Here is a 13921-nt window from a genome sequence, read left to right on the forward strand (position 1 = left end):
CCTCCCCCCACCTTGTCTCAGTCAAATCCCTCGAACTCAGCACCGCCTTCCTAACCTGCTATCATCTTCCTGACCTCTCCGGCCCCCACCCTAGTCTGACCTATCACCCTCACCTTGACCTCTTTCCACCTATCGCATTTCCAACGCCCCTCCTCCCTACCTTTTATCTTAGCCTGCTGGACACACTTTCCTCATTCCTGAAGAAGGGCTTATGCCCGAAATGTCGATTCTCCTGTTCCCTGGATGCTGCCTGACCTGCTGCGCTGTTCCAGCAACACATTTTCAGCTCTGATCTCCAGCATCTGCAGACCTCACTTTCTCCTCAATCCAACCATAGTCTGGTATAGTGAACCATACGTATTTCAGCACATTACTAATCTTTCTAACATGCCTGTGACACTCAATTATATTTTACAAAAGCCTGTAATCCAATCTCTGCAGTGGCTTTCTCTGCATTCACTATCATGGTTATGTGAATCACATGGGCCTTAGATCCCATTAGAACTACTGTTTAGCTGTCCTTGTGAATGCAACACTCTTGACTTTGGAATTAAATGGGTAGTTTCAAGTGATTGTTTAATTCCTGTTCCCTTGAATCTCCCCTTTTTACCAGGTTCAACCTCATAGAGTCATAGAGATGTACAGCGTGGAAACAGACACTTTGGTCCAACCCGTCCATGCCGACCAGATATCCCAACCCAATCTAGTCCCACCTGCCAGCACCCGACCCATATCCCTCCAAACCCTTCCTATTCATATACCCAGCCAAATGCCTCTTAAATGTTGCAATTGTATCAGCCTTCACCCCTTCATTGACTTCCTTACTCCTCACTCTGAACTCCTGACTATTAAGCTCTGACTCTGTTCCTTCCCATTCTCAATACTGCCTGCACCATCACTTTCTGTGATCCCACACTGGGACCATACAATCTCTGCTCAAGACCTTGTAAATTCTGCCTATCTACTCTTTATTGTGAGCAAAATGATGAAAGACATCATCAACAGTGTTACTGAATGGTGTTTGTTCTGCAGTGACCAGCTTACTCTCATCCAGCTGAGTTCTGCCAGAGCCACTCAGTTACTGAATTGCTTACAGGTTTGTTCCAAATGTGGCCAAGACAAACTACAGATGTAGAGTGAAAATGGCTGGTCTTGACATTGAGGCAGCTTTTGACTGAGTGTGGCATGAAGAGGCCTTAACAAAACTGAAGTCAATGGGGATCAATAGAAATTCTCCACTGGTTGGATTCATACATTGAACAAAGGACTGTGGAGAACATTGTCTCAGCCCAGTACATTACTGAAGGGGTTGCTCATAGTAGTGTCCTAGGCTCAACCATTTTCAGTTATTTCACTAATGACATTCTTTACACTATAATATCACAAATGGGAATGTTCACTAATGAGCACCATTTTTCAATTACTCAGAAACTGAAGCTGCCTTTATCTATAAGCAGCAAGACCTTGCAGCAAACATTCAAGTTTGGGTTCATAAGTTGCAAGTTATGTATATGGTAATGGTTCTGAAAGGATTAATGTTCATCTTCCAGATGCATCTGTACCAGCTCCCTCTGGTCCAGTAGTTATGACAGACCAAATACAGGTGCATGTTTTGCTATCATGTAATCAGCCTTCTTGTTATGTATGAACAGTGTCTCTTGTAGGTACTCTACAGTGATGTATCCTCCATCTTTGATCACTGGACTGAACCAAAATAAAGCAAAGACAGGTTGGTGGCAGCAAATTATTTCCAACCACACTTGCCCAGTACCTGATACTGGCTGAGGTGGCAAATAACATAAGATGTCTGCAAAGGTCATCTAGAAAAATAAAGTAGCAAGTATCATTCATGCTGCACAAAGGTCAAATCATTTCCAGCATAGAGAATCCAATGACCTCTCCTTTGCATTTAGCACGTTACCATCGCTGAATTCTGTTATAAATTTATCCTGGGCCAGCCATATAAATACTGTGTCTACAAGATCAGATCAGAGACCGGGACTTCTGTGACAAGTTACTCACCTCCTAATCCACAAGGCCTAACCCAAGGGTGTGATTGAATACTTTCTACTTACCTGGATGTTACAGCTCTAGCAACATCCAAGAAGCTCAACACCATCCACAACAGAGCATCCCACTAAATCGGAACCAACAAACACCAACCTTCAGCAGCATAATCTCCAAGGTGTGTATGAATATATGATAGAAAGCAAAAGTAGGCTACTCAGCCACTCAAACCCACTCTGCCATTTGATAAGATCATGTTAACCTGATCAGTCAATATTTCTGCTTTGCTCTAAAATCATTGATTTGTTCGCTTTCAAGAATCTAAAAAAAACCAGCACATGGAGTTGCACAATGCTCATGTGTGAATTTTACCAGATGCAAAAATGTGCAAGCTAGGTTTTTCTGACCTGAGAGGAAGTTTTGGCCCCAGATTTAAGTAAAATTTGCCTGACTGTGTGGAGAGCACTTCTGACAGACAATTAAATGAGGAATCTTGTGCATAGCGCACATTGGGCAAGGAGGTAAAGAATTATTAACTTGATTATCTTTCCATCAGTTCTTCTTCAAATAAATAGCCCACAGCTCTCTCAGATCTGTGTTTTTCTCAGAATGGCCTTTTGTGCATTCTCAGTTTCAACTGCTCCATATTTTGTGGCTGTGACTTTGGTTACTTAGATCCTTGGCTCTGAAATTCCTTTGCTACATCTCGACACCTTTTCATCTCACTTGCCTTCTTCAAGACATTCTAGGAGAAAGTGAGGACTGCAGATGCTGGAGATCAGAGCTGAAAATGTGTTGCTGGAAAAGCGCAGCAGGTCAGGCAGCATCCAAGGAGCAGGAGAATCGACGTTTCAGGCATGAGCCCTTCCTCAGAAATGAGGAAAGTATGCCAAGCAGGCTAAGATACAAGGTAGGGAGGAGGGACTTGGGGGACGGGCGTTGGAAATGCGACTTGGGGACAATCAGGCATTTGGTCATTTGATAGACTATCTCCTTTTGCAGCTCACTGTCAACATTTGTGTTATGATGAAGAATTTTCAATATTTCATTACATTAAAGGAGTTACATAAATATAGTTGTTGTCAGATTCCTGGCTCGCCTTTCTTAACTTCTGCATTGAACAAATTCTCATTCTTCTGTTGATTTAAGCCTTAATCCCAGTTCATTTTCCTCTTTATCCTCTGAGTGCACTATTCTCCTATCCTCCTCAAATTCCTCCCATTCTTATGAACCTTTCTGATCTTTTTCATGCCCTTCCTCAAGCTTACCTTCTCATATTGTATCTCATAATATTAATCAGAAATAAGGCTGCCTCTGAACTTCTGTTTTATGGACCAGAAGATTTTATCTTATCTTTTTGTCCCAGTTCCACTCTTTTCTCTATTTTCACAATTGTCATCTAATCCAGTAGCCATTCTTCATATGCAAACCAAGATAAAATAACTAATTTGCTTCGCCATATAACCGGAAATATGAAATAAATCAGATAAAAGCAGATGGGTTCTATTATGGACGAACAATCCATTGTACTAAGTTGCAATTTCACTTAATGAAGGCAAAATAAGAAACAAACACAGAGACTGCTGGACTCAATAGATCTGGCAGCATCTATGGGGAGAGAAACAGTTACCATTTTGAGTCTGGTACAACTCTACTTCAGAACCTGTCGGTCGAGAAGCCATGAAGAATTCAAAATCTTAACAGTTTCTTTCTTTGCAGATGCCACCAGACCTGTTCAATTTCTTCAGCATTCTCTGCATTTGTTTCAGATTTACAGCACCCAGAGTATTTTATTAAGTTTATATTATGGCAAAGTATTATCCCTGTTGAATATTATTGGAGTATTTAGTGATATGGCCATCACTGTCTACCTAATACTGTCTTCACTCCAAGTTTGTACAGGATGTACTTCATTGCATAGTGAACTGGAGCGAAATGGGAACACAATTAATTTTCTCTATAATGATTGCTATGGCCAACTCCACAACTTCCCTGCCTGAAATGAATTTCCTCTGTACAGAATGAGAATCCTCGGCCTATTATGTTCAACTACTCACTGCTTCAATCAATTTAGCTGAGGGGAAACTTAGAATAATTCACAGATAAAGATATGGCTTTAAATTCAGAGCAAAACAGTTACATTTTATTGACTGTAATACACAAGGCTTTGAGACTTGTTGTAATTTCAAAATTCAACCCTAATGAGCTACCTCCTCTTAGATGACAACATAATTTTTTCTTTACAGAAAGAGAATTGTACAGCCAAAATGAATGATCCTTCTTTGGAAGATGATCTTCCGATGGTTTGTGCTCTTCCTTCAGCACATTCCACAGCTGTGAAATATTTTTCAAGTGAAAATAAGCTAGTTGTATAAATTGTACTCCATAGGCATCTGCTATCCAGGAGGCAGTCAGTTCAAACAGTTTTGGGCTGGCTCCGACAAAGGGGTTGAAATTATGAAAAAAAATTAAACTTTTACATGGTTTGGGGACCTACAGTAGACTCAAAGAAGACATGAAAATACCACACAAGTAAAATATGACCCAGACCACACTGCAACTTATTGAGTTACCTCTCCCAGCTGTTCTACTTGATATGAATATGTTATCTTAGCTACAAGTACCCTGGCTTTCCAATGTATGCACCGTCTAAAATATTAAATGATCTATTAAAATTGCAATGCAATACCTGTAACTAACTGAAACATTGTAGGAATAGCAGTGACAAATGAGTCTATAATCTTACTCTACTTTTCTTGATTTCATGCTATAACTAGGTATGATAATCACCAAGGAGTCATATAGAAGGGATAGGGCAACAGGAATTGTTATCCTTTACCCTTACAGGCTATTTCTTACCAAATCAGACTGCTTTTTTAGAATAGGAGAACACTGAAGTGTTTAAAATTGTTTTATTTTGCTTCCATAACTGTGAGACTGTGTCATCTATAAGTAAGATGAAGTTACAATATGTCTCAAACAAAATATTTAAGCACTACAACCAAGAAAAAAAAAGAGGAGGAAAATTCCCAAGAGTTTGGAGAGAATTCAAGTGATCAGAAACTGATATAAGAGATTAAGTTTCAAAATACTATATTTTGTTATATAAGCACATTTACAGTGACATCTGGAAATAAGGAGCAATATTAAAACAATAAATTTTCTTTATAAAAGTATTATTTGCCACTGAGAAAATGACAGATGAGGCCCATATTTTCTCTCTGTATAGCAGTACAAATGACCTGTCACTACTACATCATGACAAGTGTTTGATTCTTTCCTTTTCTTTGCTTTCTACGCCAGCAGTAGAAAGCTGTCATTGTGCATATGGAGGAGTCTAACTACGATGTGATGAGTGATTTGGACCTCAAAATTCATAAAACTAGACAAACCAGTCTTTCGTCTAAGTGAAGACATATGTCAAGAAATGCCAATATATTTCACTAAATTTTATATTTTAATTGAAAATAAGCCACAGGAAGTTGGTATTTTTTGGCGGACCACACATTTTGTGGAAGTAGGATGGCATGTGTTTATTTCTAAACTGGAATGAAAAACTGCATGTTTTTAAAAATGTGCAAAGTAACACGCTAGTACTGAGCAACAAATTAGATTTTATACTCTGGTTTATGAACAGCATGATGGGGTAGAAGAGGAATTATAGCCAGTATTTATACTAAATAAGAAGCAGGGTTCATTGAATTATCATGAACGTTGATGTTTGCAATCAAATTCTTAGAATGGGATATTTCTCTCTGTAAACAATTGCTGTTTAAATACTAATATCTGTCAAATGGCTTTATTACTTAAAAGGAAGACTATAACATATTTAAATTAGATAAATATTTATTTACCTCTGTGAAAATGGGATTGAGCATATGTTTATCTGATCCAGGCAGAGAACGTTCCTTCTTATCATTCCCTTTTTTTCTTCACAAGTTTTGATGTGTGCCTAACTTTTCTTAGGAAATTTATTCATGGTTCACCTGTTTTCAAATACATAAGGAAAAAAAGACACGAAAGCTGTTTTTGAGGAAGCAGTCATTTTTCATTGAAAATATGCTTTTAGTTGCAATGCATGCGGAGATAGATAAAATGGAGAATCAAATGGATGAATAAAACAAACTCTATAGTTATAGACTTCATAAGAAAAGTGGCAAAAATATGCAAAGGGAGGCAGCAAAAGGGCATTATTTTCATTCAAAGACTAGGGGTCATAGACTCTGAGTTTCATTAAAGGTGAATCATTTGGCACAGATTGCTCTTGATGTGATCTGACTCACTTGCTATGAAGGCTGATGTTGTGGCAATCCCCTAAGCTTCTGACTGGCTGGTCTCACCAATGGTCTCAGCTAATTGTGAGCTAAAATTCCACCATGGTTTGAATTGTCAGAATTTGTGTTTCCTCTTCCTTCCTCGCTTTTGGAATGCAGAAAAGTTGAAATGGCTGAAGGCGAAAAGAATTGAATTGTTTTGCCACCAACTAGCCTCACAGCTTTAAATAACCTAGCTCATGTTTGGCTCATGGCTGAGATCAAATTGAGAAACCAGACAATCACACTTGAGATGGGATACAAAGTTTAGGCACTATTCCTAACTAACGACCATAAGTGTTGGGGAAGGCCAGACACCATGTGCAAGTGATTGAGGCAGCATCAGCAGTTAAATTCTGAAAAGCCAAAGTTCAGCTCAGACTGATACCTGTTGAGAAAAGCTGCTTTGTAACACAATACTGGACCTCTGAAAAAGTATGTCCTGTCCACTTCATGTGAAAAAGCCTTTCAGTCATAGAATCTGCAGACATTGGATCAGTTTCTACTTATTCCCTATTGTCCTGAGTCTCTCCATCCCTTCACAATTGAGTCTGCAGTTATGCCATAGGATGCTTTTCTGGCTTTAAAGTATGGATACCACAATTTCAGTCTACTGAGAACAAGATTATTTTCTTCAGCCTTTTGCAGAAATGCCATTCTTTTACCAGTGATTCTGTTCTATTCCTTGTCTACTCAACTGGGTTGGACCAGGTGGTGTAATTTATTTGACCAAGGGCTTACATTCAAATTACATATTCATTAATATAGGAAAGATAAGAACATAATAAATAGGAGCAGTAGAACATACAGTCCCTCAAGCCTACTCCATTATTCAACAAGATATGGCTAATTGTATTTCTCAATGCCGTTTCTTACACCATTTCAATATACCTTGATACCTTTTACATATAGACATATTTTGATCTCTGTCTGAAATACACTGAAGGACTAAGCATTCATAACCTCTGGTGTGGAAAATTTCAAAGATTCATGAAGAAATTTCTGCTCATCTCAGCACTAAATGGCCTGCCATGTCCTCTGAGACTGTGTCCCCTAGATCTCACACCAAGGGAAAACATTCTTCCTGCATTTGCCATGTTGAATCCTGTTACAACGTTCAGATATTAAATTAGATCACCTCTAATTTTTCTCAATTCGAGGCAATATGGACAGAGTCACCCTGATATTTCCTCACGGAACGATCTGCCATGCCAAAAATTGGTCTGATAAACCTTTGTTACAGTTCCTCTGTAGTTAAAGCAGTTAGGCCCTGAAATTGTGAGCTGACATTGAGTACGTTTCACCCAACAGGGTATAAAAGACTGTTCCTATGAGGAGCTAACAAGTCTTCAGTGTCCTTTATCAATTTTCCATGTGCCACTTCCTGTGCTTTTAATTTGGGGCTGATTGTCTCGGGCTTATAATTTAGATGCAACGTAACCAAGTAACTTTTAATTGAGCTTTAACATATAACTAAGACAGAGCATACCTTCTACCTTAGATGTAGTGTGTGTGTATTCTTCCCCACATAGTATCAATACCTTAGACTATTACCAGTAAGAAAGACTGGGGACAGTGAATCAACTGTCCCCAGTTGATTTAAATTAGATAAATATTTATTTACTTCTGTGAAAATGGGATTGAGCATATGTTTATCTGATCCAGGCAGAGAACGTTCCTTCTTATAATTCCTTTTTTTTTTCACAAGTTTTGATGTGTGCCTAACTTTTCTTAGAAAATTTATTCATGATTCACCTGCTTTCAAATACATATGGAAAAAAAGACACGAAAGCTGTTTTTGAGGAAGCAGATGAAGAACATGGCTTGGAGAGGGTGGACGCTAGGAAGTTGTTTCCGTTAGGCGAGGAGACTAGGACCCGTGGACCCGTGGACACAGCCTTAGAATTAGAATCAGAACAGAAATGCGGAGACATTTCTTCAGCCAGAGAGTGGTGGGTCTGTGGAATTCATTGCCACAGAGTGCAGTGGAGGCTGGGACGCTAAATGTCTTCAAGGCAGAAATTGATAAATTCTTGATGTCACAAGGAATTAAGGGCTAACGGGGAGAATGTGGGTAAGTGGAGTTGAAATGCCCATCAGCCATGATTGAATGGCAGAGTCCGATGTCTTATGGTCTTATGGTCTTAACTCACAGGATCTCAGATGGTTCCAGCAGAAACCAACATATAGAGGAATCTTTTCTAAAGATTATCCTTGCTTTGATATGGGGACAAACATGGGATACAATATTCCAGATGCACTATCTTAAATGTTCAATACAATTGTAGGGAGATGTCTTTACTTTTGAACTTAAGACCTGTTGCAATAAGTAACAAAGTAATTGCTTGCTGCACCTGAATATTAACGATTGGTGACTCATGAACAAAAGTAACAAGTTCCATTTGGACATCAACACTTTTGACTCTCCTACCATTTAAGAAATACAGAGCATTTCTGTTTCCCATCAAAGTGATAACTTCATATTTTTCAACATTGTGGCTGAGATTTTCCATTTGCTCTTACAGTCTGGTGGTGAGCATCTTAGATGGCACGACATCTACCAAAGCTCAGTGTGAGTTATCATGTACAATTAAGTGCTGTTCACCTCATCATCTGTTTAGCTAAGATGTTGTACAAGCAATCACATGAGTTTTTTTTTCCTTTAGTTTATTCAGGGGATGTGGGTATCATTGGTTAAGCCATCAAATTTTGTTCATCCCTAACCATGTAGAGGAAAGAACTACATTGTTGTGCTGGGTCTGAAATCGCACATAGGCTAGGCCATGTAAGGGTGGCAGTTTCTTCCCAAAGGAGCACGAGTGGACCAGATGGGTTGTACTGACAATAGGCAATTGATATTGGTTCCATGATCATCATTAGATGATCATATTTCATATATTTATTGAATTCAAATTCCAATATCTGCCCTGTTGGGGATTCAACCCAGGCACCCAGACCATTACCTCGGTCTCTGGACTAATAGTCTAGTGATAATACCACTATGCTGTCATCTCCACAATGCAAATGAGAATGCAGTTCTTGCCTCTGGTGGGATCTTCTGGTATTGAAGGTTCTGGTGCGATATTTAATGGTCATTGAACAGCACTTTAACTGTAACAAGTCAGTATCTTCCTAGGAGCCTATAGAGCTCAACCCAACAGCCAAAACTTGCCTGCAGAGAAGAAGAAGCTGGTACCAATGTTTATAAATGTTACCTTGACAAAATGATAGCCTTTCCAAAGAGGTTCTTCTTTATGTTGGTTCCAGCTAGAACCATCTAGGATGCTGTGGGCTGATTCATTATCACCAGACCTCCTTATTGGTAATAGTCTAAGCAACTGTTACTATGTGGGTAAGGATACACATCAATGTTTTCTGCTGCTGGATGTAGTTATAAAGAGAAAGGATATTCTCTTCACAGTGTCTTGTACCAGGAACTCATTAAACCAGTCTGACTTAGTACCAGATCACAACACATTTCAATGACAACCGCCCTTACCATTGGGAACACAATAATACAGGAAGATAATGAATGATCTCTGACAGAGAAAAGCAGGAGAAGATCAGGCAGGTATGCGAGAGGCCCGCAGTAGACTGGACTGGAGGAGCTTGTCCATATTCTCACTACTGTGTTGACTCCTGCATGCAAATGCCTGGCTGCTTCCTTCAGAATGGTGGCAGCCACCCTGGAGATCCAGGTCCAGCACATGTTCAGATACAGTCAGAGGTGTGCTTTGACCTGCAACTCCACTGCTCTAGTATGGTTGCTCAGCCCTACTGGCAAGGTAAAGGGAAGCATTACACTTCAATCTCATTTATACTGCACTGTCTTCTCAATGAGACAGTGTAGTGCCAGCAGGTAACTACAGGATGGGGGAGAAACAAATAAACAACCAGCAGTTTCTTCTCAGGACCCTACAAAAGTGTCCTGCATCTTCACATGACCTGTGCCAGTGCTGCCATTTCTTCCAGCCATTCAGTCTGCGGAAGGTCAGCCTACACTTTTGCAGAATACCCTCAGTAGACCAATGCTCTCTAGGCCTCTGAAGTCTCAGGGAGCAAAAGCCAATGCCTTCAAAGTCACCAAAGTGTTCCAGTTGTTAGTATCCTTCGACGGCAAAAATTTAGGCCTGCAGATGGAAGTAATGAGAGGGAGAATAAAATATTCTGAGGGCACATCAATAGCATGGGTTTTCAGGTATTGTATATAATCACCTATACATATATTCACTTACACTGTTCTAACATCCATTGTCATCATATCCCATCAATAGAAAATTAGAGTATTCTCCAACATAAAAGATGTGGTGCACCTTCCACTAGCAAAAGAATATGCTGCTTTTCAATTGCCATTCATTTGGGCCACCCACATATTCAAAACGTGGTTGACTCAAGATTGCCTCATTTGTAGTGGAGGTCCACACTTATAAGTTAAGGATTGCATTCAAAGTGCTAAAGGCTACTCATGGAGACACTGAGGGTAACAACAAGGTCTAGAGGAAGAACCAGGCCTGGGATGTCCAATTGGCAGAGCCATCACATATATATTATGGAAGTGAGGCATAATCTGTCATGTATCTACATGTTCTAGAATGGAAAAAACTTCTCTCATATCAGGGGTTCTCAAAGCCACAGAGCAACATTTCTGATTGTTAGGTGGGCAATGATGATATCACATGTCAATTTATCACAATAGTGAGGCTGAATGGAGGGAACAGACTAAAATGTATGTGTTCCTGAAAAAAATACACATCATATTGAAGTGTCTTGTCTGGCATATATCACAACATTTTGTAAGTATACCAGTTCAAAGGGAAAACCTTTGAACTGCATGACAGGAGTACATTGATGTGTTGGCCAGTTGACTCTGTTTGATGGAGATGTTGCCATGGACAGTGTATCTATTAATGCTAATTGATAGTTACTGCCAGGCATTGCTTACATTTTTAATCAGTGTCAACCTTTCTGGTTTATCAGGGGTATTCCATGTATTCTAGTGGGCACTACCACAAGCTGCTCCAAGAAGCCATTTTGTAGACATTCCATGAATGCCTATCTTGGGATCTGCTACCAACTAAATCTCAGCCCAACTCAGGCACCCCAGAAGCAATTTGTTAGAATTCTGTTTGTAACCTCACTGGCTCAGTAGAATATTGCCCACCCTCGTCTCTTTGATGGTTATCCTGGCCTATCTCAGTATGCTCATACTTAGCTTTCACACCAGACATTTTCTTTCACTTTTACATCTTTTCCTCATCAAAATGATAACACCCACACCACCCAAATTGTGCATGACACAGATTATGATAGGGTCAGCTCTCCACTACGCTATAAGGGCACCCTGTCTGAGGTATACTTCATGGCACCACATCTTAAAAATGTCTATGATTTATATTGGCCCTGGTCAAAGTTTGGGAAGGATTTGTCTTTGTTCTTGGTAGTGGTCTGGTGATTTCTTAGAAATGTAATCAGCCAGGTATGGAGGGGATATCCCTCATCGCACATGTTCTTTGAAAGATCTTGGCACTTCTGAGTCGGCTAAGACATATGAGTTATGGCAGGACTTTCAGATTCATGAAGGCATTATGGGATACTCTAATTGCTCCATGATCAATCCTTGATTGATTCCATTCTGAATGTGTCAAGTGCCAGCGATTGCTGAGAAGGCACTCACTGCCTAACCCTGCAATGAGGGGGAAAGAGATATGCCTACTCCTAATTCCTACGTTCCTCTGTTCCTTTTTTGATTGGTGGGTTGTAGCAAAGACAGTATCAGTGATACCTCAAATATATCAATGAGCTGAGGACTGTGAAAGTCATCAGCCTATAAATAAGGAGGTCTGTACGAACAATAAATGAAAGCACCGTCTTTGCAAAGGGATTATTTATCTCTGACATCCTTCTGAATGAAGCTCCAGGTTATGCCCTCTAAGAGGGTACTTTCACAACTGGTTGGCCAAAAACCCAACAAGGATGCATTCCTTCTGATTCTACATTGCTGTCTAGTCTGAGAGGACAGTTCCTTGCCAACAATATTTCATAAGGCATATATAACTGCAGGAATACCTTTGAGCCTTACAATACCCCTTCTCAAAGCTGGCAGTAATCATGACCTCATGTAAAGTGATCCAAGAAAACATTGAAGCAGCTAACAGGAGACCCCCCCACCCCAGCCTCCTCAATCAACCACCAGCCAAACGCAGCACAGGGGCTCTCTCATGGCACCTTCGTCCAGTGAGTGACGACATGGTAATGTGATGGGTTATACCCATAGATACTGTATGCAGTCAGCAATGAGGAAGATGGTATATTGAGTGAAGGTGTATTGCTCCATTGAATTATGTTATCTGAGAGATCATAAGATGCCAATCAGACCACAAAATGCTCTCAATCGGTTCTTGCTACATATAATATGAAGAGAAAAGGATTAGCAAAGACAAATGAAGGTCTCTTACAGTTAGAAATAGGGAATTTACAACGGTGAACAAAAAAATGGCAAAAGACTTGAACACATATTTTCTCAAGAGGACACCATAACTTTCCAGAAATGTTAGAGAATCCAGAGGCTTGTGAAGCAAGTCAATATAAGTCAAGAAATGGTCCTATAGAAATTATGCAATTATAGGCTGATAAATCAACAATGCCTGATAATCTGCACCAAATATTGGATGCATTGGTGGACTTCTTCCAAAATTCTATAGTTCCAGAGTATCTACAGATAGAGTTAGGGTTACAGTTAGGGTCAGCGCAGCAAATCTAATCCCATTATTTAAAAAAGGAAGGAGAGAAAAAAATGCAGAGAATTATAGACCATTAGCCTAATGTGGGGTAAATACTGAAGTCTATTTTAAAGACTTTTTAAAAAATCAACCTATCTTTCTAATCAACCTGTTCAGAGATTCTATTAAACACCTCTGAAGCAGGTTAGGACTTGAATCCATGCCTCCTGGTCCAGTGGTAGGGATACTGCTACTGAGCCACAATAGGGCCCTAAATTCATGCATTAATCTGTGGGTGGGCTCAAACCACCAACCTTGCAGACTTTTGAACAGAACACTTGAAAAACATTAACTGGATTCAATAAAGTCAGCATGGGCTTATGAAAGGAAAATCATGCTTAACAAATCTTCTGGAGTTGTTTGAAGATGTAACTAGTAGAATAAATAAGGGAGACTTAATTGATATGGTGATGTTAGATTTCAATGAGGCTATTGATCAGGTCCCACATAAGGAGCAGAATTAAAGCACATAGCATTGGGAGTAATATACTGGCATGGATTGATAACTGGTTGACAGACCAGAAACAGTGAGTGAGAATGATTGGGTTTCTTTCCACATTGCAGGTGGTGCCTAGTGGTGTACTGAAGGGAGTTTGCTGACAACACAAAACTAGGCGGGATTGTGAGCTTGGTGGCTTCAGGGCAATCTGGACAAGTTGGGTGAATGGTAAACACATGGCAGATGCAGTACAATGTGGCTAAATGTGAAGTTAGACACTTTGGCATAAAAACAGAAAGGAAGACTATTATTTAAATAGGGATATACTGGAGGAAGTTTAGATTTACAAAGGACCTCTGTGTCCATGTACATTAGTCAATAAA

Source organism: Chiloscyllium plagiosum, chromosome 13 (genome assembly GCF_004010195.1).
Source record: "Chiloscyllium plagiosum isolate BGI_BamShark_2017 chromosome 13, ASM401019v2, whole genome shotgun sequence".
In the NCBI taxonomy this organism is placed as follows: Eukaryota; Metazoa; Chordata; class Chondrichthyes; order Orectolobiformes; family Hemiscylliidae; genus Chiloscyllium; species Chiloscyllium plagiosum.